Here is a 12,468-nt window from a genome sequence, read left to right as displayed (position 1 = left end):
GTGGCCACTATCTTAAATGCTCTTTAGGTTCTTATGTGTGTTGTGTGTGTTTTTTATTCTGCCCCAGAACCAGTCAAAACTTACAAGTAGTCCATCATCTGCTCTCTCCTGTGTGTTCATGTTTACATTTTTTCACAACCTTTGCCATTGGTATAATTCTTTGTATGTAATAATTTGGAAGTTTAAAAATGTTTCTCACATATTAGAGACCGAACAAAAATAGTGTTGATTGGTTCTTTGCCCAACCAAATAGTGGACTTAGTTATTGGGTACACACACACAGAGTCTGCAAACATTCACTGGCACAGTCCCTAAACTTGAGCACAGGAAGGCAATCAAACTTCCCTCTGAAGAGAAAACCAACAAGAACTGGCTTAATATAGTTCCCTTAGGCTTCACAGTTTTGTTTGCAAAGATCAATGATCTGGACAGATCTCTGGCATATTCATTTTGACAAACGAGTAATACAAATGGGAAAGATAAAATGAGCAAGTAATGCTTGAAAAATTAGACGCAAAGCAGATTTATCTATAGAGAAGGCCCACTGCCTATATCATGACCAGGTTTATGTCCTACATTAAATTCCTTGTCACTGTGAATTTGGACTGTCTTTAGATTATTTTTGAAGGCATTTTCATATTCTATAAAAAACTATGTGAATAATTTTTTAAAGCCTGATGTAAGATAGTCCATTCAAAGAAGGGGATCAGCCCTGGCCCATGTGGCTCAGTTAGTTAGAGTGTCATCCTATGCACTGAAGGGTCATGGGTTTGATTCCCCGTCAGGGCACATACCATAGGTTGAGGATTTGCAAAGGCAATTGGTGATTCTCTCTCACCTCAATATTTTTCTCCCTCTCCGTTCTCTTCTCTTCTCTTCTCTTCTCTTCCTCTCTCTCTCTCTCTCTCTCTCTCTCTCTCTCTCTCTCTCTCTCTCTCATCAATGAAAAACATATCCTTGGGTGAGGATTAAAAAATTAAATCCTATAAAAAGAAAGAAGAGGATCATAGTGTTAAGGTCTCAGTGAGAGGTTTAACAACCCCCCTTCCATCCTAACTTTGAGCTCATTTCCCGAAATGTGCCTCTACAATCATTGTGTTTACTGTGTATATGGCACATAGTACTATTAACCTGGGAAGATACTCCTTTGAAAAGATACTCTTTCCTGTAGCAGAATGCTGCTGTAAGTATGCTGTATACCTTCTTTCCCTTCCACAGGCACCATCGACATGTGCAAAGTCTCTGACATTCATTTAGAAGCAAATTCACAATTGCTTACTACGGAACCAGCAACACCAATACTCATTTCCAAGCACAAGGGAAAAAAGGCCCAAATTAACCAAAGGCATCTTTTTTTTAAAATTTTTTAATTATGGTAAAGTACATATAAAATTTACCATCTTCACCATTTCTAGGTGTACAATTCAGTAGCATTAAGTATATTCACATTGTTGTGCAACCAGTCTCTGGACATTTTTTATCTTGAAAAGTGAAAACTTTCCATTGTCCCTCCCCCAGCCCCAGGAAACCATCATTCTACTTTCTGTTTCTATGAGTTTGACTACTATATCCTCATACTCATAGTCATACCTTATATAAGTGAAATAATACAATATTTGTCTTTTGGTGACTGGCTTATTTTACTTAGCATAATGTCCTCCAGGTCCATCCCATGTTGTAGCATGTGTCAGAATGTCCTTCCTTTTAAGGCTGAATAATATTCCATCTTATGCATACACCACATTTTCTTTACTCATTCATCCTTGATGGGCATTTGAATTCATCCTTTTGGCTATTGTGAATAATGCTGCTATGAACGTGAATATACAAATATCTGAGATCCTGCATTCAATTCTTTTGGCCATATACCTAAAGTAGGATTGCTGAATCATGTGGTAATTCTATTTTCAATATTTTGGGGAATTGCCATTTGAGATGCTATTCTTTGGTATATGAGTCTAGAGTTGGGAGGAGAGAATTGGGCTAGTGATGTAAATTACAAAGTCATCAGAATATGGATGATACATATGTTGAGTCAGATTCATACAAGCATGCTCAGACTTAAGAAGTAGAGACTTTGCAGTTAAGAGCAAAATGAAGACAGTTTTTAGTCCATTTCCACACTGTGGTCCCAAGTTGAAAATACATACACTCAATTTTGCCAATTCACACAAGGATGAGCTGGTTTTGATGATTGACTCATAGTAATCAAACCTACAGGAGACACTGATAATAAGAGAGGGCTCAGTTATTAATTTAGGTGGATAGTGGAAAATGCAGAACCAACTGGAATAACAGAATTCATAGGTCAGCTTATACCCTTAGCAGTAGTAAAATCTACTTAGGGAACCAAATCAACATAAATAGGTTGTTTGTTGACAATAAAGTTTTTTAAAAAGAAAAAAGGAAATGTATGACTCTGAGGGCTCTGGCAACACCCCCCCCCCCCCCCCCCCCCCACACACACACACCCTCCAAAGTTCTACTTCTATAGGATTCTACCTGACAAGCAGCCGAAAGAAAAAACAACAAAGCCTGGGCTCAGCAGAACATCCTCTTGGGTGAATATGATAAACTACTTCACTTTGCCCACTTTCTAAAATTCACTTTACCTGCCATTAAAACAATGGCCACCTTCCTTCCAAGGAAAGAAAAGGGGATTTCCAATTACTTTAATAGTAATTCAAAATCTCTAGTGGAAATCACATATGTAAAAAAGGCCATTTGCCCTAGCAGGTTTGGCTCAGTGGATAGAGCGTCGGTCTGTGCACTGAAGGGTCCCAGGTTCGATTCCCATCAAGGGCACATGCCCAGGTTGTGGGCTCCACCCCCAGTGGGGGGGGGGGGCGTGCAGGAGGCAGCCAATCAATGATTCTCTCTCATCATTGATGTTTCTCTCTCCCCCCTTCTCTTCCTCTCAGAAATCAATAAAAATATTTTAAAAAATAAAATAGAAAAAGCCACTTAAGCTAGCTAAAATGTAATTTTTTTTTATTGAGGTAACATTGGTTTATCACATAATATAAGTTTCGGGTGTACAACATTGTAATTCAACATCTGTATACACTACAGTTTCTAGCCGTCACCATACAATTGACTCCCTTTATCCATTTTGTCTTCCCTACCTTCCCCCGTCCACTTCTCCTCTGGTGACCATCAATCTGTTTGCATCTATGAGTTTGTTCTTGTTTTGTTTGTTCTTTTAAAATATATATGTATTCCACATATGAGTGAAATCATATGGTATTTGTCTTTATCCAGTTGACTTATAAACTGGAATTTTTGGCAAACATTCACTCATCTTGTAGAAACTTACTTCAGGGCTTAACTCCATCAGGAAGTTTTCTCATATTTCTGCTTAGGGAATTACTAGAGGCCTGGTGCACACATTCGTGCACTGGTGGGGTCCCTCGGTCTGGCCTGTGGGGATAGGGCCAAAACCGGCTCTCCGACATCCCCCGTGTGGTACCAGATTGCGAGAGGGCGGTTCTCAGGTGACGCACCCCAGAATCAGGCTCCATCCTCTCTGGTTCTGGGTGCATCACCTGAGAACCACAGCTGCCAAGTCACCGCACTTCAGCAGCTTCTGCGTTGAGCGTCTGCCCGCTGGTGGTCAGTGCGCACCATAGCTACCAGTTGGCCGGTTGCTTAGGCTTTTATATAGATAGATTCTCCATATTTCCCTAACACTCTCTGTGTGTCTCTAACATTATTTATTTTTAGGGATTACCTATTTGTATGTTTGGCTCCCCTCACTGGGCTGTGAGTTTTGTTTTATTCGTCTTTGTATACCCAATAGTTAGCATAATGTCTGGCACATAGCAGTGGCTCAATAAATGTTTGTTGAAAAAGTGAAAACTCGGGGTGACTATGAGAAACTTGAAAAATAATGTATGCATTCAATAAAACCATGAAATCAACTAGTACTTAATGCATGAAATTTGGTAGACAAGATAGGGGTATGTGGAAAAATAATAAGAAGGGTTCTTAAGAGCAAAAATTGATATTGATCAGAGCTCACTGAATGGAAACATTACCTAGATAGGAAAGAATGTCATAAATTAGACCAGTTTATCTTAATCTGGATGTTTCAGAGGTCAAGGGAGTCCTTGGCCACTTTTATCTTTTTGAGATTATCACTATGGAAAAAAAAAAAAAAGAATTACAGGTTTATAGTTGTGGCATATAGTACACATGTGTATTTCCAAAATAAACAATTTTAGCCGAAACCGGTTTGGCTCTGTGGATAGAGCGTCGGCCTGCGGACTGGAAGGTCCCAGGTTCGATTCCGGTCAAGGGCATATACATTGGTTGCGGGCACATCCCCCAGTCGGGGGTGTGCAGGAGGCAGCTGGTCGATGTCTTTCTCTCATCGATGTTTCTAGCTCTCTATCCCTCTCCCTTCCTCTCTGTGAAAAATCAATAAAATATATTTAAAAAAATAAAATAAATAAACAAAATAAACAATTTTAATAGAAAAGGGGGCAATAAACAGTGTGCTATTTATAAAATAAGGCTTTATAAAAACATTACTTCAAAGTGCACTGTAGGCAATAAGACACAAATGTGAAATTCAAAGATGACTAATAAGTACATATTTTTCAGTCCTGTTAGCTATCTCTGTGGTTGTGCGTGTAACTTGATCATTGGAGATAATATTAAAAGTCTCGATTCCAGGTCCCCTGTGACTGTGAGGCCTGACCCCCGAGGTCTTCCAGGACTTTCCCTCCCCAGTGGCCTTGACCTGAGTTGCATTTTTTTCAGAGGCTCGTCGATGAGATTTTAGAAACCTTAGTTTCATTAAAACTGTAGTACAACGCATTCCAGGGGCAAGTCACCTTTATAGTTGGCTACTCATGTTTTCTGTTGATGTTTACCAGCTTTGATTTCAGAGAGCCACCTCCAATCCTGGCAGCATACCCTGTGGGGGTGGCCACCCTCCTCCTGATCATCCCTGAATGGAGTCAGGAGTAAAAGACTGGACAGGAGTGGGAGGAAACAGGGCGTTTTCAATAACATTCCTTATCAGTTGAGGAAGCTGCCCTGTGTTCATTCTGTCCCTGGAAGCAGGCCTGTTTGGCCTCGGCTGTCTTCACCCTGTTAACCATCTATCAACACACAGGGAGTGTCTGGGGCAGGGAGAAAACGAAAAGAAATAAAGCAATGTTGCTTGCTTAACCACTATGACTGCATTTATTTAGCCTGCCACTGGCACAAACAAATGTAGCCCAAGAAGTCAAGGATCAAAAGATTTTTAAAAAATATTATTAAAGCCCTAACCAGTTTGGCTCAGTGGATAGAGCGTCGGCCTGCAGACTGAAAGGTCCCAGGTTCGATTCCGGTCAAGGGCATGTACCTTGGTTGCGGGCATATCCCCGGTTGGGGGTGTGCAGGAGGCAGCTGATCGATGTTTCTCTCTCATTGATGTTTCTAGCTCTCTATCCCTCTCCCTTCCTCTCTGTAAAAAATCAATTATATATATATATATATATATATATATATATATATATATATATATTTAAAACAACACTTTTATTTAAAACTAGAGGCCCAGTGCATGAAATTCCTGCACAGGTAGGGTCCCTAGCAGCTGCCGACCAGGGGCGCCTCCTTTCCTCCAGCCGCCTGCCTCCGCTGACCCTGTCCCCTGGTCGAACTCCTGGTTGAATGGACAATTTGCTTTTATTATATAGGATTTGTCATCCATGAATAATAATCTGAGGGAATGAACAATCTTTGATTAGAGGTTAAAATCTTCCAAAGACTAAAGATTCCCAGGACACTGGAAATTGGAGCTAGAGGCATACGTGGCACACATACTCATGTGTTACTCCAACCCATTCATTCTGGGTGCCCCAGGTGTGGCCGGCCTAGAAGCCAGCAGTGCACATTGCCTACCTCAGGATCTGTCCCACCCTTCCCAGATCCTGAGGTAGGCAAGTTGTTCAGTGTGCAGTTTCAAAACGGTGTGATTGATACAAAGAAAAGTGTGGGAACAAAAATTGTTGTTGTTTATAAGAACAAAAGTCCAACTTCTGGGTCTAGGTAAATGACACTCCAAAAAATGTACTAAACTGTATACATTTGAGGCAAACAGTTTTTCCAGACTCTTAGCTGATAAAGGGCAGAGGAAGGGCGCGGGGGGGGGGGGGGGGGGGGGGGGGGTGTCAAGTTTTTACAACATGAACGGTTGAGGATGCTTTAAGGAACATTGCTAGGCAGAAGCTGACAACGCAAGGTAATTTCAAAGACACAAGATAATTGCAAGTATGTAGCCAGAAAACTAGCCTTTCCAGACCGAGAGGAAAGTGAAAGAGCACATTTCCCTGCCGCCTCCCACAGCCCTTCAGACACTCTGCCAGGCCTTTTAATCACATATAAAAGCTTTATTTTCGTTTCTTCTGTTTCGGCACTCCAAAGGCGTCCCTGCAAACCGTAAAGGGCGCCATTCCCAGGTCTCCTGAAGGAAATCTCATCCCTCTGGTCAGGAAGCGGGTGAGACAAGAGTGCAAGGCATTCAGGGCCTTCTGCGTGGTTAGGAGTTGAATCCTGTATCCCTACTATGTGATCCGGAGCAAGAAGGGTCCGAACAAAGTTCCAGGACCGGGGAAAACAACACCCCCCTGCGCAAGGAATTCAAGCTTTGCCTGTGCGGCAAAAGTAACCCCAGGGCTCACCCTATCTGTAGGCCCTCGGAGTTCAATGTCATTCTGATGTGCAGGACTGTGAACTGGGTACACGCAACAGTTTTGACCTTGATTACTGTTCCCCAAAAGCTGTTGAGCACACGAAAGAGAAGGAGATAGATGGTGCCCACCGGGCTTGGGGGACCTGGAGGCAACACCTCCTGTAAGGCAAAGCGGTCAGTCTGGCCTCTGCCAAAAACCGGGCGTGGGAACACCGGGCACTTCTCTGAAGGAGCCCCAAGTATCAAAGGTGATGCGCACCTGCACTGGCTTCTAGAAACCTAGCCCTTGCACCCGCAGGGTGCCTCGCAGGAAGGCTCCCTGCACCGCACGCTGTTCTGGGCACAAGCTCGGAGTCTGCAGGTACCTCGAGACCCGCGGAGTCCCGGGAGGCTGGATGCAGGGATGCCCAGCGTGCAGGTGGTTTCTGGGCGCGGGAAACTGGGCACGGGATATGCGCCCTCTTCGGAGTCTGCCCACAGCCTCTTCAAACCTGTGCACCGACTCAACCTGAGCCCCTTCCTGTCTGCGAACAACACTTGCTTCTTGGGTCTCTGGGGTTCAGGGGGTCGTGCCAAGCAGGAGCGAAAGGACGACTGGGGCCATAGCTCCCCTGGTCCAGCCTGCGGGAGCTGCTCCAGGTGGGCTGTGGCTGAGGCAGAGGTGCATGGGGCAGTGCACAGACGACCTGCTGGCAGCACGGGGACCTTTGACAAAGGAGGAAGGAAGTTCCGATGAAGAGCAGAAGAACCAGGTGTTCTCAACTGCAGCCTGCGCCTCAGTGCGCTCCTCCCTGCTCACAGGTGTCTAAAGACACTGGATAAAAAGCAGCACAGGCGCCCAGTCGGGGTGGCTCCATGGTTGAGCGTGGATCTATGAACCAGAAGGTCATGGTTCGATTCCCAGTCATGGCACATGCCCTGGTTGCGAGCTCCATCCCCAGTAGAGGACGCGAGTGTGGGCCATGCAGGAGGCAGCTGATCAATGGTTCTCTCTCATCATTATGTTTCTATCGCTCCCTCTCCTTTTCCCTTCCTCTCTCAAATCATTAAATACACACACACACACACACACACACACACACACACACACACGAGGCTCAGTGCACGAAATTCATGCACTGGAGGGGGTGTCCCTCAGCCCAGCCTGCAGCCTCTCCAATCTGGGTCTCCTCGGGGGATGTCTGACTGCCTGTTTGGGATCGGGCCTAAACAGGCAATCGGACATCTCTCTCACAATCCTGGACTGCTGGCTCCCACCGCTTGCTTGCCTGCCTGATTGCCCCTAACTGCTTCTGCCTGCCAGCCTGATCACCCCTAAATGCCCTCCCCTGCTGGCCTGATCTCACCCCCAACTGCCCTCCCCTGCCGGCCTGGTCCCCCCCAACTTCCCTCCTCTGCTGGCCATCTTGTGACAATGTGGGGGCAGTTATCTTGTGGCAGCCATCTTGTGATGATGTGGGGCGGCCATATTGTGACAATGTGGGGCTGCCATCTTGTGACATGGGGGGTGGCCATCTTATGGTGGCCATCTTGTGACGATGTGGGGGTGGCCATCTTGTGACAATGTGGGGGAGGCCATTTTGTGATGATGCGAGGGCATGAGGGTCAATTTGCATGTTACCTCTTTATTACATAGGATACCAGCATAGGCAAAAAGTAGCAGTGGGTTGGGCCCAAGTGAGAGCTCTCAATTCCTGGAGAGAGAAGCACTTACCCCACTCAGGTCCAGGCAGCGAGCGTAGCAGAGAAGTCAGTGCTTGTAGTCTAAGACTAGTGTCCCCAAAGGAACTATGTATATGCTCCTGACCCCCAATGGCACTGAGGCGCCTTTTATGTCTTACACCCTGGTTGGGGAAGTGACAAGAAGTGTGACTCAGACACTTTGCCCCAGGCCACCAGCACTCACCCTGACCAGGCAGCTGTAGGGGTCACTCCTGGGTTACCTGTGGTGGGGACTCTATGATCAGGAGAGGAAGGACAGTGATGAAATGGAAAACCCTTTCAGTCGTGAAGCAGACAGGCTTCGAGGAATGAGAAGGTTCCCAACACACTGCAGATGGTTTTTCCAGAATACTTTTCTCTGCCCTTCCTGTAAAGGAATCCACTTTGTTGCTTTTCCTACTATTACGTGCTACCCCTTTCTTCCCTCTTTAAAAAAAATATAATTTTTTATTGATTTCAGAGGGGAAGGAAGTGGGAGAGAGAGATAGAAACATCAGTGACGAGAGGGAATTGATTGGCTGCCTCCTGCACGCCCCACACTGGAGATCGAGCCCACAACCCAGTGCTCCGACCGGGAATGGAACCGTGACCTCCTGGTTCATAGATTGACGCTCAACCACTGACCCACGCTGGCTGGGCATCTTTCTTCCCTCTTATCTCCACCTCGTGGATTCTTCCCAGACTTCTGTTACTGCCTTCTAAATTTCTGTGTTGATTGACTCTGCACTCGTGTGTGTGTGTGTGTGTGTGTGTGTGTGTGTGTGTGTGATCCAAAAAGAGAAAGCATTGGGTGTGGCATCCATTGACCAATGTAAGAGCTCCCACAGGTCCTTGGGCATGGATCTCTGGTTCAATCAGTTTGTGGCCAGCGTGACAGGGTCACAGGATGCAATGAGGAATCCCACCTGGTGTGAGTACCTGGATGGCACGCCTGGGCTCTGTGTTGCACATGATCAGTTTGTCTCAGGAGGTGGACCATTTTCCTGGTGTTCTTACCTCCGGCATCTTTCTCAGTCTCCTGTGCAGACCCAGGTCACTCTCTCTTTCCCTTACATCTTAATGTACCCCAAGCCCTCAGCCCTCTATAGTTTTCACTTTATACCTTTCCCTTGGATGGCCTTATCCAATTTTGACAATTATTCAATTACTTTCATAGGCTAACTCCAAGTCTATATCTTTACCCCAGCCTTTCTCTTGTACTCCAGAGTCCTTGGTAGCAGTTTTATTTCTTGATCTGAGTGGTGGTAACACTGGTGTAATTTTCTGAATATGTGTTTGACTTCAATCAACCAAAAGCTTATTTAAAAAGAAGCGGCAAGGAGGTAAAATTGTGAGTTATATAGTGATTTGGAGATATTATTCTTATAAAAATGATCTCAGAATGAATATGTGTGTGTGTGTGTGTATATATATATATATATATATATATATATATATATATTGTGTATTTTCACTTAATATATAGTGGCCATCTTTTCATATCAGTATATTATAGATGTAGCTCATTTTTCATCATGGTGCATGGTATTCTGTCGTATATTTCCACCTTACTCTATGCAGACATTTAGGTGGTTCTCATTTTTTTTTTTTTTGCTAGTAAAATGGTGTGACTAACATTCTTATATACATACATTTATGAGAATTTCTCCATGACACATATTTAGAATGAAGACTTAGTTCAAAGGGTATGTAGATTTAAAATTTGGATAGGCACATATAACAGGAGATCTTTGAATAGTTTTATGCCAGGGGACAACATCTGAATTTCCTCTAATTTCAACCCCTTAAAGGTGCAGAGTCCCTTGATTCCCCATCTGAAGAAGATGTGGGGACATTTTCAGGTGGGTAGGACTGCACATCAGAGCACCAGGTAGACCAGGAACCCCCGATAGGGCTGGCATTGTCCTCTCAGTCAGCTGGTACCTCTCAGGAGGCAGCAGACCTTGGGGATAGGGACTGACCTGGTGGGTGGGGTCTCTGAGCCTCCCTGGGACCTTAGGCCAGTGAATTCTGTTTCAGGAATCAGTTTTCTTAAATGTCAGATCCTGGGTTGCGTTAAATTGGAGTGGTTTTTTTTTTTTTTTTTCAAGTGTTTCCTTTATAAGCAATGGATCTCTTTGTCAAATGTATGTCTACAAGAATGTTAGTTGCACTAGCAAAGCAGATCGGCTTAGTAGAAATGGTAATAGAGGACTCATGGTAACTGACTGCTCCCATATCAGGGACAAATGGAGTACAGTTGGCTGGGCACTCAGCACAGGGCTGGAGCAGTGCAGCAAGGCGGGAGGAAGGCTGCGGTTCTTGCAGAGTCCCCACAAGGTACACTGACTCTCCTATTCAGCCACCAGGCCCCCGACACAGATCCCAGCACCAGCGGCAGATCCCACTCTGGAGACCAGCTCAAGTGCAGCCCCTCCCTCAGCAGAAGGGCACAGCTGGGACACTTGGGTGCACTGGGTCAGCTCCTCTCAACTCTGCTGGAGCTGACAATATGAGAGTCCCCCTCCCTAGTCTCCTGCAGACCTCAGAGCTCAGAGGGTCCAGTGAAAACACTCACCAGGTTGTTTGGGTCCTTTAGGGTCTGAAGTAAAAGGGATTTGCCCTCAAACCCTTCCACAATATTCCCTAAATTTTCCGCCTTTCCGCCCCTCCTCTCAGGCAGAGCTCCATAAAATTAAAAAAGCCGAGCACCAAAGACCAGTGGGTGAGCAGGAAAGGAAGAGGGGAAGGGGGACGGGACAGGACACGATTCAGTTAGTTTCTCACTTGAAGTTTCTCTGAAAAATTCCAGTCTATCTTGTCATGATTGACAGGAAGAGGGATGCAGTTGGTACACAGGCAGGTGGGGGCAGTTTGGGGGAATAGGAGGCCCTGGTCATTGGATACAGGGGTGTTGATGCGCTATTCCAGGAGGGGAGGAACTGCCAGACTTAGCAGGTCGTGGCTTCCATGCCGGTCTGTCAGCCAACACTCATCTTCCTCGGGCTTGGGGGTGGGGGTGGGGGGAACTGGGTGGGTAGGGTTCCCTTGTTCCCTAAGTCAGCCACCCTGGGAACTGGGTGTCATGCCCATCTTAGCGATGAGTGAATGGAGACCCAACATGAGCCGCCTGTCTGGTTCCCTGGGCTGCAGAACTGAGGAGGGTGTCTGAGCTGGACTCCGGCCCTGCCTTCCAAGTCAGGAAGCACGTCTGTGGGTGAGGCCTCAGTCTCCTCATGACATCAGAGAGGGTGGGACTAGAAGGTCTTTAGCCTCAGCTCCACGTACCACCCTTCTCTGGAGAGTCGGAGAGCCGGCGCTGGGATCCCAATTCCACGACCTACCAGTCCTGTGACGGGTGATTCACCTCACCTTTCTGGGACTCAGTGTTCTCTTCTGTGAAATGGGTGATGCTAAGTGACTGCTCTCAGGTCAGGAACAAATGGAGTACAGTTGACTCAGCGCAGGGAGGAAGGCTGCGGTTCTTGCAGAGTCCCCACAAGATAAACTGACTCTATTCAGCCACCAGGCCCCTGACACAGATCCCAGCACCAGCGGCAGATCCCACTCTGGAGACCAGCTCAAGTGCAGCCCCTTCCTCAGCAGAGGGGCACAGCTGGGACACTTGGGTGCACTGGGTCAGCTCCTCTCAACTCTCCTGGGAAGGAGAACATTATGAACCTTCTAGGGTTCCTTGAAGCCCAAGAGGGAGGGCTCGACCTCATCCCAGATCTCTGACATGTCTCCCCCAGCACCTGTTACTTATTGGGGAGAGGCAATATTTATCTGTTGTAAATAGTAAATGTTAGATTTGAATATTAAAATCCTGTTTCTTGTATGGTCTGGGAGTTGTGGTATATATAGTTCACTTCCTGTGCCCATCGAAATGAGATTCAGAATCTCACATTCCTCCTTGAATTCAGAAATCTTGCACGGTCATCAGCTTATTATACATGGGAGAAGGGAGAAGGGCCAGCCACCCGCCCTGGCTCTTGACACCCCCAGGTACCCCTTACTCAGAGGAGAGGTTCATTTCCGCATCCTTAACCTGGACAAAGAGCAGGGACAGCCCCTCAGAA

Source organism: Cnephaeus nilssonii (assembly GCF_951640355.1).
Source record: "Cnephaeus nilssonii genome assembly, chromosome: 8".
Classification (NCBI taxonomy): Eukaryota; Metazoa; Chordata; class Mammalia; order Chiroptera; family Vespertilionidae; genus Cnephaeus; species Cnephaeus nilssonii.
Note: the sequence above shows the minus strand (reverse complement) of the source record.